Source organism: Cricetulus griseus, chromosome 4, assembly GCF_003668045.3.
Source record: "Cricetulus griseus strain 17A/GY chromosome 4, alternate assembly CriGri-PICRH-1.0, whole genome shotgun sequence".
NCBI classification, from domain to species: domain Eukaryota; kingdom Metazoa; phylum Chordata; class Mammalia; order Rodentia; family Cricetidae; genus Cricetulus; species Cricetulus griseus.
The window spans coordinates 31529274-31549265 of NC_048597.1; positions in this window are offsets into that span (position 1 = coordinate 31529274).

Genomic DNA, 19992 nt, shown 5'->3' on the forward strand with positions numbered 1-19992 from the left:
CTGCATTTACATGCATAAGCTTGGCTGGCAACAATAATGCAGGATATGTAAAATAAAATAATGCTTTTCTACCATGAGGCCTAAGTATAAGCTCTCAAAGGTGTTAAGAATACATCAACAGCTACATAAATTCATTCAAGGATCAATCACTGGACATAAAGTCTCACGAAGCTTTAATGTTTCATTTCTGTGTGCCAAGTTTATTTAAAAAAGCTATATGACTGTTGTTCAGCTGATTTTGAGGTAAAGAACTTCCTTTATTTTCCTAATATAAGGGTCCACAAATATGTGAATGTATTATAATATGAACTGAGAGTAAATGTAAATTACTAAGAGAAAGTAAAATTACTGATTTTAGTAACAGAATGCATATAGAGAACAGACCACTTTTAGACTTTTAGAGATATTTAAACTTATAAAAGCAGTAAATAAAGAAAAAACATTAAGAATGAATTATATTTCACTATTAATTTGAACAAAATTGAGTATTAAGGGTTTCTAGAACAAGGAGCATTTATTTCTTCCAGAGCATTTGTTGAACTAATGTAAATGCATCCAGATCCATCTCAAATTGTTTTTGTATTAATTCAAAATTATTTGCTTTCTGTAATTCCCTACAATTTTTATAAAAAAGTAACCTAAAGCTTATCATTTTAATGCTGTTCTAAGAAAGAAAGAAAGGAAGAAAGAAAGAAAGAAAGAAGGAAAGAAGGGAAGAAAGAAGGGAAGATAAGAACAGAAAACAGGATAGCTAAAACAATCCTGAATAATAATAAATAACTGGTGTAGTTTCAACATCCCCGATTTCAAACTGTACTACACAGTATATTAATTAAAACAGTATAGTATTGACACAAAAATGGATATGTCAAATTAGAATCAAATTGAAGACCAACACATAAACCCATATACCTATGGACACCTGGTATTTGTTAAAGAAGTCAGAAATATACACTAGGAATATCATCTCCAACAAATGGTGTTGATGAAACTGTCCAAGTGCATATCAAAAAATCCAAATAGATACATGCCTATCATTCTACACAAAACCTCTCTCCCAGTGCACCAAAAACTCAACATAAAGCAAGAGACAGTGACCTTTCTAGAATAGAAAGGGTACTCATTGGCATAGGAGAATTCTAGAACAGCCCAGGCACTAAGTTCAACAATTATCAATGGGACCTCATAAAAATGAAAAGCTTCTGCACAGCAAATAACACCCTCATTCAGACAAAGCACCAACCTACAGAATGGGGAAATACTTTTACACATCCAATACAGCACTAACCCCCAGAATATAATAGGAACTCAGAAAAAAATATAGCAAGAAAGTAAATAACCCAAATTAATTATGTGGTTTATTTAATAACATAATTAAACCACAGATAAAAACAGAGAATTTCTAAAAAAGAAAACTTCAAATGGCTGTTAAACACTTTTTAAAAATGTGCAACAAACTTAGTCATCAGGGAAATGCAAACTCAAACTGTGAGAGACCTTATCTTACATGAATCAAAAGAGCTAAGATCGTTTAAAAAAAAAAAAAAAACAAAAAAACAAGTGTCAGTTCATCCTTGTGAGATGAGGGAATACTCATCCATTGTTATGACTGTTAACTAGTATAGAAAATACGGGAATTAGTGTAGGAATTAGTCCCTCAGGGAAATGGGAAATGATCTACCTCAGGATCCACTTATTGGATCTATACCTAAAGGGTACTTCATTTTATGACAGAGACACTTTCTCAGCCATATTTATTCATGTTCTTTTCATAGTAGTGAGAAATTGGAAACAACCTAGATACCCCTCAACAGATGAATGTATAAAGAGAATGGGATACATTTGCACAATGGAGTATTACTCAGTAATTAAAAAATGTGAAGAATCTATATACACATAGAATGTAAAACTATATGAGAAGCTTTTGAAAGTGTATTCTGATACAAATACAGAAATGGTAATACGGGTAAATTCCTGGAGATTGAATGTGGCCTTAGTTTTACTGAGAAATCCATAGCCTCATTGGCAGGAAAGTTTGAGACTCTCTCTGCTTACCCTGGCAAATTAATCAGGTTATATTAATGAAGAAGTGTGGTAGATCTTCTATTGGTTATATTCAGGAAAGAAGAAAAGAAACAAATACACAATACACATGTCCTCATAGATATATATGTCTTATGCCTAGAAAAAATTAAAATTTCCAGGATAACACTATCTTCCTTCTTACCCTAACAACTTCAGTTACTCACTAAAGTGGATGAGGAGGAAAAACTAGGAGCTAGCTGGTCTCAGCTACATGGATATAAATAAAAACTGCTTCAGCCAGGGAAGGGAGCAAACAGGGGACAGGAACATAGTCTATTGAGATCCATTTATGAATGTCACAGCTCAGAGGTACACATGGTTATGAGATCTGTGATTTACTAGACTTAATTAGAAGATTATAATATGCTTCTCTACTATAATTTACCACTCTATCTTATGCCACCAGAATATTAACTACTCCGTGAAGCTAAAGAATTACAAGACACGAATTATGTTTGAGTTACTTTATATTTGGTTTGATACTATGCATATTTTTCTTTTTTATCTTAGTGAAAATACAATCACATTATTATCTCCTTTTCCACCCAATCCAACTTCTCCTTTCACACTAAAACTGCCAGTGAGTCCACCTAGTGCTGTTTATTTACATTAGTTCATAGCTTAAAACTTGATATTTGATACCAAAATTGGTATAATAAACTCCTGGGGAAGATTGCAGAAGATTAATTCTCCAATCTCTCCTAGTTGTCTATGAGTCATATATATTATATATATATATATATATATATATATATATATATATATATATATGGAGGAGGCTCATACATCTACTTTCCAATATCTATTGACATTGTCATTATTTGTTTTGGTTCAGGCAGTCATATTGTTGTACTATTGTATAATACTCTTGTCAGTTCCAGGATACACAGTCTCACAGTAGACTTTCTGATCATCTGGTTCTTTCCTCCTCATCTTCCATAATATTCCATTTGTCTTAAGTGCACTTGTGTTATTAATGTCTCCTGGGCCTGCGCACCTGATAATATCTTGTTCTCTGTATTTGACCTGTTGTTGTTCTCTTTAATGATCTCCATTTAATGTAAAGAGAGGTCTATTTGATGAGGAATGAGAGTTGTCTGTATAGCGTTAAGTATGAGTAATTATGCTAATCAGATAGAGTGGTAATACTAGGTTTGCTCCAAGATATAGGATCTCACAAGCCACAGGTAATTAACTGGGTTTCTAGTACCAGGCATATGATTTCCCATCTGTTGAGCAGACCTTAAATGCAATTACAAAACTTCTGTTTACCAACAGGATCTGAGTAGCACTATAGCACCTTTAGAGTATCATGTATGGCTGTGTCCCTGTGATTCATAGGCATCACGGCTGAGTGGGACTATTCCCCTTGGGCAGCTGGCAAAGGTGCTTCTGATCCTTAGGGCTAGTCCTCAGGAAGAATGTTTGCAGACCATATCCACACTGAAACTTCCTAGTCATGTGTCAGAAGTTAATGTCTTCAAGGACATTAACTTTCAAGTTCTGAAGAACAAATAAGTGTGACAGGACGTCATGTCTTGTTTTGAGGGTCTCCTGGACTCTTTTTGACAAGGAAGTATAAATCAAGTTTCTCATTGCTGGTGCTGGAATATTTCATCAGTCAGGATGGTCTTTTTATTACCACCACCATCACAATATAATACATTCATCATTTTCTCAAATATATTAATTCAAATCAAAAGTAAGAGAAAGATAATCATATACTCTTTACATATTAATTATAGTGCTATACATTATAAATCATAAGCTTTTTATTTGTGCTATTTATTTAAAAATACGGTTTTCTTCATATGACAGATTTTTAGGCATTAAACTCATCTCTAAACTTGAACTCTTATTTCTGTTTTTGTAAATTACAGGTTGTTTTACTTTTTCATTATACTATAATCACATCATTTTTTTTCTCTACAACCCCTCCCCTCCTCCCCTCCTTCCAACCATTCCTGCCCCCTTTCACATTCTTGGCCTCTATTTAATTGGTGTTGAATATTCAGCTTTTCTCCTTTTTGCTTTGCAATCTGACTCCTTAGGATGCTATGAAAAGAAGGTATTCTAAAGGAGTTCCTTTTGTTTTCTGCTGCGTTTCATGTAGATTTGCAGAAACCTCCAAATAACTCCTGTTTCTTCTGAAAGTCACACAGATATTCCAGAGAATTGCTTTGTGTACCTAGAGTCATATCCACTTTCAGGTTTTCCAATTCTTTTTTTAAATTTTTTATTTTTATTTTTTATTTTATTACTTCTAGTTAGGGAACAAACTTATTTCAAGTCCCTTCTCCCTCTCCCTACCCTCACCCCCAACCCTCCTCCCCCACCCCCAGCCTACCCCCCACCCCATCCACCCACCACTCCCCAGGCAGGGTAGGGCCCTCAACGGGGGCTCTGCAAAGTCCACCAAGTCTTCCTATGCTGGTCCTGGGCCCTTCCCCATGTGTCCAGGGCCAGAGTGTAGCCCTTCACATGGAATGGGCTCTCAAAGTCCCTTCTTGCACCAGGGAAAAATACTAATCCACCACCAGAGGCTCCCTGGAGTGCACAGGCCTCCTTATTGACATCCGTGTTCAGGGGTCTGGATCAGTCTTGTACTGGCCTCTCGGACAGCATCTGGGGTCGATGTACTCTCCCTTGTTCAGGTCAACTGTTCCCGTGGGTTTCTCCAACTTGGTTTTCCAATTCTTATAGTCACCTATGTCACACATCAGCCCAGGTCAAAGTCATCTTTTAAATACCCAGTGTTCCATCCTGATTGTCGCCAGGTGGCTGTTTTCCTATGTTACCATTCATCTTCAGGTCTAGCACAACACATACCCCACATACCTGTCTTGCCTGTAAAGCCTTAAACAGAAGCTATTACCTTGATTGACTTAGTTAATAAATTTGTTAAAATAAAAATTTCAGAAGTTCCTATTCAGCCAGCTAAATAGTTATCTGGAATCTCATTTGATGCATCTAACTTTCCAGAGCTTGTCACCACACTTAGAAATTTTTGAGTTAGTATGACTCATCCTAAAACTGATATTCCTTCAACCATGTGTGACTAAAATGGCTAATGTACTGACATGGAGTTTAGAAGATAACAGATTTTGACACTGTAGTGGTTTACTCATAGACATCTTAATTCTTAAACTATTTCAATGGAGACAGAAGGAACTGACAAAAAGGAAATTAACACAAGAAGCTCCTACTATTATACAAATGATAAGAAATGGATGTAGAGGAGTTAACAGCGGTGATTTTGTTTCAGGCTTTGAAGCATGGGGAAAATAATTATTTTCTTTAAAGACATGTACAAATTAAATTGAGAAATTGTGTCTTGAATAGTGGGATTACAGAGGATTGAGTAATGATTTACCATTTAAATCAATACTATTTTCAAAGCCTAAGAGATGATGAGTACAGGAGGGAAATGGTGCAATGTCTTAAGTCTGGCAGCTTCTGAAAATGTGCCTCTCATGGAATCTGTGTCTGCTGTTGAAATTAGAAGAGGAATTAAAACTCACTTACATAAGCCAAAACAATTTACTTTGTATTTTAAGGAAAACTCAACTGTCAAAATTCTAAGGTTAATACATGCCATGTCTTACTGTGTATTTAGCCAATAAAAGTTGGTTTGGGCAATAAATAGCATTTATTAATGTTCCATATGTCAAGAAATAGCAAAATGGGAAATATGAGAATGAATTTTACTGGCATTCAGATAGTTAAGCAAATATGGCTAGAAGGGGTTTTGAAGCTCTGTTACTACATGTGGCTTTTCTGTTCCATGAAGTAGCTCCTTTCATTGATGGCTACTGAAATTTTGTTCAAGTCTGTTTGGGTAACAACAATTTTTAGCTGTGTTATACAGTGCAAAATACTTGAAGGTATATCAATCTTTCCAATACTGGAGAATAAGTCTTATTGTAAATCAATTCATATTTACTATAGAACCGAGATTTCAGAAGAATTGTGATCTCTTTTCTTACTTGGCTCTATTATAAGACATTTAAGACCATGTAAATAAATAATTACTTAATTCTACATGTCAAAACTATACTCAACCATATTAAATATTTTTTCTCAACCATATTATATACTCATGATTATCATTTTAGATTTCTGCCAGCATTTTGTGGGACATAGCTGCAAATGTTTAACAATCTTATTAAATGCAACATTTTTTCTTTCATCTATCACAACAAAAATAATTATATTATGTAACTCTAATTCTTCTATGTGAATTATTTGTTCATATTTGTGCCATTTGTGATTGGCTTTAATTTTATTGTTTTATAATATTAGAAGGGTCTTGGTTTTTCTTATGTCTCTCTCTCTTTTTTTAATCCAGATGGCCACTATGGATGCTCCCTCACACTGTGCATTAGCTGCTTTGGACCAGATTTGGCTTGTGACTCTGACAAATAAAAGATTAAAGGAATCTAAGGTTGATTACTAGTTTGAGGTATTAAAGTCTGTTAAGATTTTAGGCTATCATGTGAATTGGCTACATTTTCCCTGTACAACACACTCAATTTCCAAAGTTAAAGTTCAAGAGTTAGGTTTTCTTCTGTGTTCTTCATTTCGTATGGAAAGTTATACTTCCATGAGGTCACAAAATAAAGTAGATGGACATTTTAACTTTTTGGTTTAGCATTTTAATCATTCATATCATGTTTTAATAAAAATGTATTTAGGTTTGTTAGATTGGGATTGCTGGAGTTGACTTGGAAATAAAAGAAAGCTGACAGGCATCTCAGGAGTCAGAAATTGTTCTTTGAATCAGAACAAATGAAGGGCTCCAATCTCCCAGGGAGGGAGAGACTGTTAGGATAAGGGCGTGGTATTGTAAAGGTTGGGAGTGGAGAGCTTTGGGTGTACAAGATTACCTCTGTAGGTCAGTATGCCTGCAGTCATGGGGAGGTAGACAACAGCAGGGTTGCTGTGGGATATCCTTATCAGAAGCTTCAACAGGTGTCATCGGTGAAGGCAACTTTGTTGCCCAAGTTTTTCAGGCCATCTCAGACTTAACTAAATACCCTCTCAAGGTTCATTTTAATATGATGGGAAGTATGAATCTATGGGGTGTCAGATATTGAGTCAATCATATAAATTTAATATCTGAGGAATTGTCAACAGCTTTTAATACCTTCTTATCACTTTAGATTTTGTTGTTGTTAATTTTAACAATTGGTAGACTTTTAATATGTCCAGGCTGGAAGGCTGGTGATGAAGCTCAGTTGCAGTTTTAGATACCAGAAACAATATTGTTAGTATTTTCTACATTAAAAAACAGAGCTTGATGGATGGTTCAGTTGTTAAAACACACTTGCTGCTCTGTAGAAGTCTCCTGGTTATTTGTTAGCAGTTATGTCAGGGTACCCACACAAGCCTGTATCTCCAGTTCTAGGGAACTCAGAGACCTCTTCCGGCCTCTTCAGGTAACTAAACTCAGATACACATACCCTCACATAAATCTGTAAACTAAAACACAAATAAAACTGATTCATCAATTTTAACACAATTAATTACAATCATCTACATGGTAACTCATATGATGTTGTTTTATATTTATGTTTACACTGAATTATAGTCTAATACAATGAATTATAATTAAATGAACTTTACAAATAAATGTAAATATAATACCATGTGATTTTTCCCTTTTGTTTCCCCCCCAAAAAATTTTATTAGTTCATATTAGAAACAAGCCTGCTTCACATGTCAATCCCTTCTCCCTCTCCCTCCGCTTCTCCCCCAGCCCCACCAGCCCCATCTGCTCCCCAGAGTGGGTAAGGCCCTCCATGGGGGAATGCCCAAAGTCTGTCATATCATCCTAAGCAGGGCCTAGGTCCTCCCCCATGTGTCCAGGCTGAGACAGCATCCCTTCATGTGGAATGGGCTACCAAAGTCCTTTCTTATCCCAGGGATAAATATGGATATACTACCAGAGGCCCCTTAGAGTGCTGAGGCCACCTCATTGACACCCACATTCAGGGATCTGGATCAGTCCCTTTCGCTTCCCAGACATCAGTCTGGGGTCCATGCAATTGCCCTTGTTCAGGTCAACTGATTCTGTAGGTTTCAACAGCCCAGTCTTGACCTCGTTGCTCTTCACTCCTTTCTCTCTGCAATTCAGTTCCAGAGTTAATTTCTGTGTATATCTGTGGGTGTATGCTCTGATTCCATCAGCCACTGGATGAAGACTCTAAGATGGCATATAATGTAGTCATCAGTCTCATTATAGGGGAAGGGCAGTTAGAGTAGCCTCTCCACTATTGCTTAGATTGTCAGTTGGTATCATTCTTGTAGATCTCTGGAAATCTACCTAATGCCAAATCTCTTCTGGAACCTCTGTTATGATATATCTCTCTCTCATCCTGTTCTCCTCTAATCTTCCCCGACTCAAACTTCCTGCTCCCCAATTTCCTCCTCTCCCCTCCTCTTCTCCCCCTCTCATTCTCCCAGTTCCCTCTCCCCTACCCTCATGCTCCCAATTAGCTCAGTAGATCCTGTCCCCTTACTCTTCTCCAGAGTCCATGCATTCTTCTCTTTGAGTCCTTCTTATTTCCTAGTTCCTTTGGTGATGTGGACTGTAGGCTGGTAATCCTTTGGGCTGTGTGTAAAATTCATATATGAGTGAGTGCATTCCATGTTTATCTTTTTGTGACTGGGTTACCTCGGTCAGAATGGTTTCTTCTAGATCCATCCATTTGCCTGCAAGTTTCAAGATTCCATTGTTTTTTTCAACTGAGTAGTAATCCATTGTATAAATGTACCAGATTTTCTCTATCCATTCTTCAGTTGAGGGGCATCTAGGTTGCTTCCAGATTCTGGCTATTACAAAAAGCACTGCTATGAACATAATTGAACATATGTCATTGTATGAATGTGCATTTTTTGGGTATATGCCCAAGAGAGGAATTGCTGAATCTTGAGGTAAACTGATTCCCATTTTCCTGAGAAATTGCCACACTGATTTCCAAAGTGGTCTTACAAGTTTGCACTCTCACCAGCAATGTAGGAGCGATTTTTAAGAGAAAACTATTCAGTTCTATAAGATTTATTTTTATAACAGACAAAAAATTAAGAGTCATGGAAAACAAAGAGCAAATTGTGATACAATATACACAAACATCTTAATACATATTTTTTCTTCTCAAAAAGACTTGTTGAGTCATATGGATTGCTTAAGTTCCATAATATCATAGAGATCTGAGAACTCAAGACATCACAGTGATCCAGAAACATTGCTTAATTCCTTGGGACAAACACTATTTAACTAAGTAGTTCTGTGAAGACAGTGGTGAGATAAAGACAGTTCTATAACTTGACATACCACTAATTTTCCATATATAGAGATATTAGCAACACCCATGTTTTATGTAGATTTCAAGTATTTGATATTCATAGGATCTGAACCTATAATTCATATTGCAATTAATCATTAAAATTCAGATTTCCTATGATGTCCAAAGAAGCACAGCATAATGTTGTGATGTGGAAACATGATATTTCAAAAATATTTGCTTTACATCAAGTGTATTTCAAATAGTGACAAAGATAATTTTATGCCCTTTGAAGTTTTCCTAGGACTCTGCTTGGCATAATTATATGAAAAGATACTTAAAATAGTAATTTAAAACTGAGTACATTTGTTTGGAGAAACAACCACATTTATTGAACACTACATACCATATACTGAAGTAGTTTAAAATATAGATCATCTAATATATAATATATACATAATGCTCTCTCAGTCTACATGACATAGGGAAGGGCCTCAGTCCTGCTCCAAATGATGTGACAGACCTTGATGATCCCCCATGGGAGACCTCACACTCCCTGAGGAGTGCATGGTGGGGGAGATGGGGAGATGATAGTGATAGCGAAAGTACAGGAGGATGAGGAAGTGGATTGGTATGAAAAATAAGATTTTTTAAATTTAAATAAAAGATATCTAAAAAAGAAGTAGTTAAGTAATTCCACTATGTACAGTAATACAGTACACTAATTGTATTGACCTAGATACTAAACATCTTAAGAGCTCAGAAGTTACATCTAGACTGAGGTCTAATCAATAATTATAAATGAGGCCCAACCAGAGTGACACATAAAATAACTTATTATACATGATATGATTGTATTTGTTATGTGGATTATTGTCTCTTTTTAGAATATGTTTTAATGATTTATACATTCACTGATATTTCTAATTTTATGAAAGTGTAAGTCACAGGTTCTTTCTTCAGAGACATTTCTGAAATTTCCACTCAAGTATAAATTCCAAAAGACAATCATGTGACAAGTGAATGTATTTTTCCAGAACGGTGTGTAAAATAAAATGAAGACTTTTAGATGATGAATACCTTAGTTTGACAACACACTTTACTTCCAACATTTTATGCTTTACACAAAACTCAATTAATTCAATCCTAGAAGAAAGTCTTACTTATAGTGAGATGTACAGGATGGACAGTATTGCTTAAATGGTTCACAAAGAAAAGGATTATCAAAGGATCCAGGAAGAAAGAGAACCATTCTTTTCTGGGTGATGCTTTATTATCCCAACTGTAAAGGATGCATGAACTACTTTTTTCTGGTCTAAGAACTGAAGTATTTCAGAAAACAGATCTGTACTTTATCATGTGACAAGTAAAGCAATAAAATTAATAAATTTAATAGAAAGTAAGTAATAAAGAAGCATATTTACAGGAAACTGGACATTTATATTCTTTCTTTTTGTCAAGTGTGTGAAAATGCATTGCATTTTTACAAAACATGCAAGTGTTGCAATAAATGTTTATGTAAAGGAATACAACTAAAATATTCTCATTTTGATCTTACAAGTAGCTCAAAAACCAAAGGAAATATCACATCTTATCAGAGCAATTTGCCTGTTCACAACAGAAGATGTTTCTGCAAATTAGTTTACTTCTTTCATAACTCAGGCAGAATAACCCTTCAATTTAAAGTTGAAATAAATACAGCATGGTGTATAATATTTTATGTATGAAAACCTGGCCATCAATCGTTCCTTTTAGTGTTGGGCAAACTTAAACTTCTCTTGCATAGGCTGTGCTCAATTCAGCCACCATTGTGGCATATTTTCCTGCATGCTATTGAGTGAAATATAACTTAAAATAAAACTATAATAAAAGTTAATAAACATCTAAAAAAAACTTCCCCACTGACTTAAACAAATCTGCAGTGCATTACTACAATGACAGAAGACTTCTGATTTTATTTCCTTTATTTTGTATGAGTAGAGAAGCACTATGAATTTTCTGCTGGATAAAACCCCAATTAATTGGCCGGGCAGTGGTGGCACATGCCTTTAATCCCAGCACTTGGGTGCCAGACTCAGGTGGATCTCAGTAAGTTCAAGCCTGGTCTACAAGAGCTAGTTCCAGGAAAGCCTCCAAAGCCACAGAGAAATCCTGTCTCTCAAAACCAAACAAAACAAAACAAAACAATGAATTATGATGTATAATTTTTTAATTCAATGAGAGCAAGGGGTTTTGTGTTATAAACATAGATCATAAGATTTTATGCCATGATACCAACTCTTAAATTGAAAGAAACTTTTTTGATTTCATATTTTGAATAGAAAGGTTGTAATTTCTAAATACTACATGTGGATTGGTTGAAATAGGAGCAACTGGTACAGAAAAGTCTAACACCTACATTAAGAACTCAACATCACTAGGAATGATTTTCCATTTTTAATATGGTGGTCACTTTACATAATATTCACATGTAACATAATTTGAATAACGATAAAGCAGTTAAGCTTATTTACTAGAGAACTTACACTTCTGCTTATATTTTGTTTATTAAATCATAAATGTTTATTTTTAAAGTGTTAGGTCTTTCTGTATACCTCAAGCTCCATGGAAATATAGTGTTTTATATTATAACTAGCCAATTGAGAATGTTTATAATTCTCAAAGTGAACTATTGCACTTACTTAGGAGCCAATATGAGTGAATACACTCCAGGGATATGGACTCAAGTTTCCAAAAAAAATATTTCCAATGTTGTAAAAGTAGTGTAAAGACTTTATACTTCCATAACAAAAGAATGACATAAATTAAGAGATTTATTAAATGCTTTGTTGCAAGAATCCATAGAGTGTGGTACAGCAAAGAGGTAGCAATTCCTGCTAAATGGATCATTTGTTATGTGATGACACTCTGAGCCTTTGATGCAAGGTAAGAATCTGTTAGTACATTTCAAAAACATTTTACCTAGTAGTCACCAAGCTGATAAAACTAATACCCTCAAGGTGAATTACCTTCAAAGATGCTAAAGAAGACACAATAATACATTTCTGCATGTCTTAGGTTTTCTGTTGCTGTGAAGACAATTGGAGCTGGCTTATAATTTCAGAGATTTACTATATTAATGTCATGACAGAAACATGACAATCTGCAGGCAGACATGAATTTGGAGAAAGATCTGAGCGTTTAACATCTTGATCCATATGCAGCAGAAGGAAACTAAGTGTCACACTAGGTGTAACAAGTATAAGACCTCAAAGCCAGCCTCAACAGTGACAAATTTCCTCCAAAAAAGCCATACCTACTACAACAAGGACACATCTCCTACTTGTGCCACTCCCTATGGGCCAAGCATTCAAACACATGAGTGTATGGGGCCCATTCTTCTTCAAACCACCACACTTGGCAAGGAATCTCCAAGCTTCCTACCAGCATGGAAGTTCTAATAAGCCTCAAAGACTCATTAACAGAAGTACTGCTTTTATATTTTAGCAACTATAGATTACAGGGAGAAAAAAAAACACCTCCTTTCTCTACCCACCTAATTTTGTGTCTGTTAAAAAAATTAAGATAATCTGTGCTACTGTTTACTCTTGGAGGTGTCACCTTCGTTGAGGTTAGGATTTATTTAAAATAATATCTTAAAGCTAAGTGATACTGTTGTACAAGTTGTTAACATAACTAAAATTCCAGAGCCTACAATGGATGTACAACATATAAACCCAGGAATCAAAGTATACCTATAGCAATAACCACTAGTTGAAGAAGATAAAAGAGGGAGCAAATGTCTTGAAGAATAGCAATTGTTTAATATGCATTCAATCCCTAACACCATCAAAAGTATAAAGAGGAAAAACAGAATTTTAGAACTAAAAAGAAAACAATTTTCAATAGTAGATCTTTGATTGTTAATATTTACTTTCAATATCAAGTAGTTAAATTATGCAACTTCCAGATTCTGGCTATTACAAATAAGGGCACTATGAACATAGTTGCACAGATGTCCTTGTGGTATGAATGTGCATCCTTTAGGTATATACCTAAGAGTTGAATTGCTGGATCTTGAGGAAGACTAGTTCCCATTTTTCTGAGAAACCGCCATACTGATTTCAAAGTGGCTGTTCAAATTTGCAGTGCCACCAGCAATGGAGGAGTAATGTGGGAAATTACCAATATTGAGCCAGGTAAAAATACAAGAGAATTTAATAGGGAAAAGCCTTACTTACAGAGCGACCTAGCCAGCCGGTGGGGCAGCAGTAAGTACAGCAAGCTGAAGATGAAAGTGAAAGAATGGGCCACCACCTGAGCACCCCTCACTCTTAAACCTTCTCTACTTCCCATGACCATGCTCTCGAAGGGGTAGGGTGGTCAGGCACACGTGTAGCCAACCCCTAAGCAGGCATGGCTACAAGATCCCCTACAGGCAAGTGTTCCCCTTTCTCCATATTCTCTCCAGCATAAACTGTCATTGGTGTTTTTGATTTTAGCCATTTGGATGGGTGTGAGATGGTATCTCAGAGTTGTTTTGATTTGCATTTCCCTGATAGCTAAGGATGTTGAGCAATTTTGGATAATGAAAATGTGGTACTTTTATACAATGAAGTTCTATGCAACAGAAAAATAAAGCATTGAAATCTTGAAATTTGTAGGCAAATGAATGGAAGTAGATGAAACCATCCTGAGTGAGTTAACCCAGACACAGAAAGACAAACATGGTATGTACTCATTCATATAAGGATATTAGACATAGAGAAAAGGATACCCTGCCTACAATTCACAACCCCAGAGAAGCTAGGCAGTAAGGGGTACCCTAAGAGAGACATAACCAACACCTGGAGAAGGGAAAAGAGACAAGATCTCCTGCGCAAATTGGAAGCACAGGGGGAGGGGGAGGGGTTAAAAAGAAGGGGAGGAGCAGAGGAGAACATGAGGGATCAGGAAGATTAAGGTCAGGGAAAAATAGAGAAACAGAGCAAGAAAAGAGATACCTGAATGGAGGGAGCCATTATAGGTTTAAAGAGAAATCTGGCACTAGGGAAACGTCCAGGCTCCATAAGGATGACCACAACTAAGAATCTAAGCAATAGTGGAGAGGCTACCTTAAATGCCCTTTCTCTATTATGAGATTGATGACTACCTTAAGTGCTGTCCTAGAGGCTTTACCCAGTAGCTGATGGAAGCAGAAACAGAGATCCACAGATAAACACTGAGCTGAACTCCTGGAATCCAGTTACAGAGAAGGTGGAGTAATGAGCAAAGGGGTCAAGACCATGCTGGGGAAACCCACAGAAACAGCCGACCTGAGCAAGTGTGACATCAGTCTGACAGCTGGGGAACCAGCATAGGCAGGAAACAGGCCCCCTGAATGTGGTGTCAGATGGGAGACTAGGACAGTCTATGGGATCTCTGATAGGGGAACCACTATTTATCCCTAGTGCACGGAATTTGGTTGCCCATTCCCTATTGATGGATACTCTCAGAGTCTAGATAAAATGGTGGAGGACCTAGGCCCTACCACAAATGATGCGACAGCCTTTGAAGATCCCACATGGGAGGCCTTCCCCTCCCTGGGGAGTGGGTGTGGTGGGGGTTGTTGGGGGTCATGGTAGGACAAGAGGGTGAGGGAACCTGGATTGGTATATAAAATATGATTGTTTTTAACTTAATTAAAATAAGAATTAAAAATCATGCCACTTAAGGACAGAGCTGTTTAATGAATTAAAATAGCACACAAGACTAACAGTGTTGCCTATAAGATACACACTTCACCTGTAATATATACAGACCAGAACCTAAAGAATGAAAATAAGATATTCTACACAGACAGAAAATGTAAAAGTGCAGAGGTGGACGTACATATGTTGGGCAAAATAGATTTCAATTAAAATACTTTACAAGGAGACAAAGAAAATCATTGTAGAAAGTTGTACATACCAATTATAAGTAAATCTGTAACCAATGTCAAAACCCACAAATATATAAAGTAAATATCAATTATATCTTAAGAGAGAAATAAGCTCTAGTCCAATTGCAGTGAGAGTCTCACAACCTCACTCTTTTATTGGTAGATAGATCATCCAGATAGAAAGTCAATAGAGAAGAATCAAGCTTAAACTACACTCTAGATCAAATGAACCAAACAGACACATATAGAACTTCGCCTTCAAATGCTGCATACCACACATTCTTCTTAAGAATCTAGTGAAGATAACTGACAGTGATAAACTGGAAAACTTGGACACTATAGACAGGAGCTCATGCATTGCATGTAAGCAATGCACCTTCAGGTTTTGAATGGGTCAGAGCTCTATTCTCATGGCATGTGTGCAGGGTTAATTGCCCTTTTCCTGTAAAGTAAGGTGCTTCAGTTTCAAACTTAATACAAGAAATGATACAAGAACTTCTGGCATTTCATGTAGAATTTAACTTTTGATCAGGTATATATACACACAGTTAAAAGGTAAAAACTGCTTCTATTAAAATACATTTAAATTATAACTACACAGGTAGACCTTCAAAATACGTAAATGATATCTAACCATCAGCCCTTATAGTTTGTCTTTCTTCCTTTCTTCTTTCTTTTTCTTTGGCTTTTAAATTTTGAGAGAGTTTCATTAAATGACATATGTTGGTCTTGAAATTGTATATCTCATTCCTCAACTCCCTTAATAAGTAATATGATACAGACAGATACAGTTTAACAGTTATAGTCAACCTAAATTTAAGTGTTTCATTTTATAACATGTATTTGCCTCTTATATCTGGTAATTCTCTATCATTTGTGACACAACATTTAAAGTCTTTTTTCTTGAAATTTAGAAACATGTAAATATGTATTTACTATATATGTAAATATACAACAAACCCAGTGCTGAGTACTTTTTAATTAGTGATATTAAAATAAACTGACACATTGCTATACGATAGTAATAGCTCCAAACATATTAAAGAGAAAAGAGTCTTGATTGAAACTTACGAATTTTTCTTAGGTAAATATAATTATGTTCATTTGATTTAATGGAAAAATAGCTGGAAATGATTATCAAGGAGTAAAATAATGGTAAATATTAGAGGCTTGGAAAATCTGAAGTAATATAAAGTAAATTTAAGGGGCTATCACGGCTGAAGCAAGTAAATATCGGGAAATCAGTCTATCTTCCTATCATAGAATTCCTGGTTTGGTTATATGGGTATCCTAAGAATAGTTGAACATGTATGAGGTCATTTGCCTATCAAACTAAAATGAGATTTAGCATTCCAAAATTAATGAAATTACAGCTTTTTTATCACTTGTATTTTACCTTTTTTTTGTTTGTAAAATAAAAGTATGTGGTTCTCATTCAACTTATTAGAAAGCTGAAAATAAGCATTTTATATGTAACCCACATACCTAACTGAATCAAACAAGAAAGATAAGAAAATTATCAATTTTAGTGAATTAAATGACACATCCTTGCAATTCAGTTACTTGGGAGGTTGAGGAAGAAAGATTCTAAATTTGAGGCCAGTTTGTGCTAAAAAATAAGATATACAGTCTCACAGAAAACAATCAAAACAAAAAGATTTAGTTGAGAATACCATTTCTCACTAATTAACAAAAAAGGTGCTTGCATGTGTTGTTATTTCTAAGTAAAATTATTTAGCAATCAATAGCTACTTTACGTTTATTGTGAGTAATACAAATTATCACAGATAAAAGTCTTTTCTTATGCTAGATGCATAATTAGCTCTAAACGCCTCTTGTGATTTTGTCTAATAATTAGTTGCTTGACATTTATTTTTTCTGTTTTTATACAAAATATTTCCTAACAGGTATTTTTCTTTAGAAACTACAATTGTAAGAGATTGTGTTTGCATTCCTGTTTTTTTTTTTTGTATTCTCAAAAGTATTACTGAAATTAATTAAGATAGTGATGTTGTGAGAAAGTGAAAAAAAAAGTATAAGCAATTGCCTTAGTCTGTTTGGTTTTGCTAAATGAATGTAACTGATATTGGATTGCGAATAAATACAGTTTTATTATCTCAAAATTTTGATGCTTAGATAGTTCCAACAACATGAATTCTGGGTGGAGCCCCTGTGAAGTGTCACACCAAGGTAGTTGACATTATATGGAGAGAGCTCCTGTGTGGGGTTACACCAGGGTATTGGACATCATATGGAGAGGGCCCCTGTAAGGTGTCATACCAAGGTAGGTGACATCGCATGGAAAGAACCCTTGTGAGGTGTCACAATGAGGTAGTTGACATCATATGGAGAGAGCACCTGTGATCCTAGTTATCAATGTGACACATCTGGGAAGAAGGACCCTAAACTGAAGCCTTGCCTCCATCCTATTATCGAGAGGACACATTTGTGAGGCATTTCATCCAGGTAGGAGAGCCTCAAATCAAATCTGAAAAGTGATATTTAATCAAATTCCCTTTTAAAACATTTGTATTTCTACTTAGACTGGAATGCTGTCTGTCTTCTTTTTCCAGTTAGCAGTGGTTAATGAAGAGAGCAGCTGAAGTTTGGCACTGCGTGACAGAGATTGATTTTCCCTGAAGAGATTCAAGGGGAGAAGTGGCGAAGGTGGAGCCACAGCTGCAATAGAAACTACTGAATTAAAGGGGTAATAGCTAGAAGCTGATGCTTGGCACCATGTAGCCTGGTTGGACTGCACAAAGAAGAGAAGAGGAAGCCAATGATGAAGGCTCAGCTTCTACTACAGTGCATTAGAGATGTCAGGACAGTGAAATGACTAAGCAAAGGAATCCATCAATTGTAAATGGAGAATGTCTACAAGGTTTGCATGTGATGCAAATAGCAGAGCTGCTAAAGTGTGACTTCCTAATTCCTGTGAAGCCCGGAATATCAGGGATGAGTTCCAGTTACTCATCAATGAGCTTACACTGTTGGGTTTTGGTTTGGTTTTGATCTGAATGTAAGGATGCCCAGGTTACATTTCACTTATGTATTTTTTTATTTAATATGATCCCACAATTAACATAATTTTGAATGTTAAAGAGAATTTGGACTTAAAAAGTTTTGTATGTCTGTAAATAAGTATAGAACCCTTAGAGCTGTACTGTTTTATGATATGAATATGAGATCTTGGAGACAAACAATAAAGGCAAGATTATTGTCTAACAGCGATGTTTGTCAAGTTTATCGGAGTATGTTTTAAATGGCTAATTGTGTCAAATTGACTCATATCAATAGAGTGAACCTCTATTGAAGAACTTCCAACAAATTGGCCTGAAGCCATGTTTGCAGTGAGTTTTCTGGATTGATGATTGATATAAGAGGACCCTATCCATTGTTAGGAGTGAGATCCCTGAGCAGATGAGCCAGGGCTATCTAAAAGTGATGACTAAGTGTTCCCAGAGAAGCAAGCCAGTAAACAGAATTCCACTAAGACTACTGCTTCATTTCCTGCTTCCAGGTTCCTTTCTTGTGCTTTTGTCTTGGCTTCCTTCAATGATGGAGAATAACCTATTAGTCAAATAAATCTTCCTGCCTAAGTTTCTTTTTTTCCTGGTATTTATCACAACAACAAAAACCAAACTAAGACAAATTTCCCAATAGACAAAATTGGTTCTTAAAATAGAATACTGTACAATATTGCCTTGGAGTAAGTAGCAGAATGAACAATTAAGTCTCTATCAGTCAGGTCCTCATAGCATTCTACAAAAATTCCTATCACATACAATTAATATTAAATATGATTCTTCCATATTGCTTGCAACAGATCTTTATTAAGTATAATAATTTTTTCCTGTCTCTCTGAACTTAATGGTCCTATTACATATAAGAGGGCATCTTCATTATTAAACACGAGGGCTATATAAACATACCTATACACATTATTGCATCAATATGAAATAATTTAGAGGAATATAGGAAGATCTTAAATCAATGATATAGAAATATATCCCTTAAAATATATCCAATGTTCTTAATAGGATTCAGTTTAAAGAAGTAGCCTGTACCATTGTTCAATGAATCACTATAATCTCAAAGAGCAATAAAGCAAACGAAATTATTTTAATTAAAAAGCTAACTAGAAAAAGTATCCATCACCCAGTTTTAGATCCTATTGTTAACAGATGAGAAACAATTTATCTGATTACTCTTTGAATAAGAATGTAAGGCAATTTTCAAAAGAAAAATCTTCCTAAAAGTAAAAGCAATTATCAATAAAATAATTTAATTTTTTATTTTTTAATTCCCAGTTCTAACAGAAATTAAAATCTTACTGTGAGCATAATGGGATAAAACATACTTTTTCTGCATAATGAATAAAACATCAAGAGAAACCCTCGCTTTGTGCTTCTGTTTTGTACTAAAAATAGCATCCAATTCATAGTCTTTCTTTCTGGGGATTTTGTCACTGTTATTCAAGTGGTGAATAGCAGTACATTTTGTTTTTAACTACAATTCCCCTAAATATTTCATGCTATTTTCTATTTGTGTCTTGTTTTAAGAAAAAAATCAAAACACCCAAATTTTAAGATGGTGCAGGTGGAGGATTTATAAGAAGATGAGTAATATTTGGAAGATTTATTAGCACCCTGGGGTTTACCATTCTTTGTGTTCTTTCCTTGTCTGCAAAAACCATTAGTTGTTTAAACAAAAGAACACAAC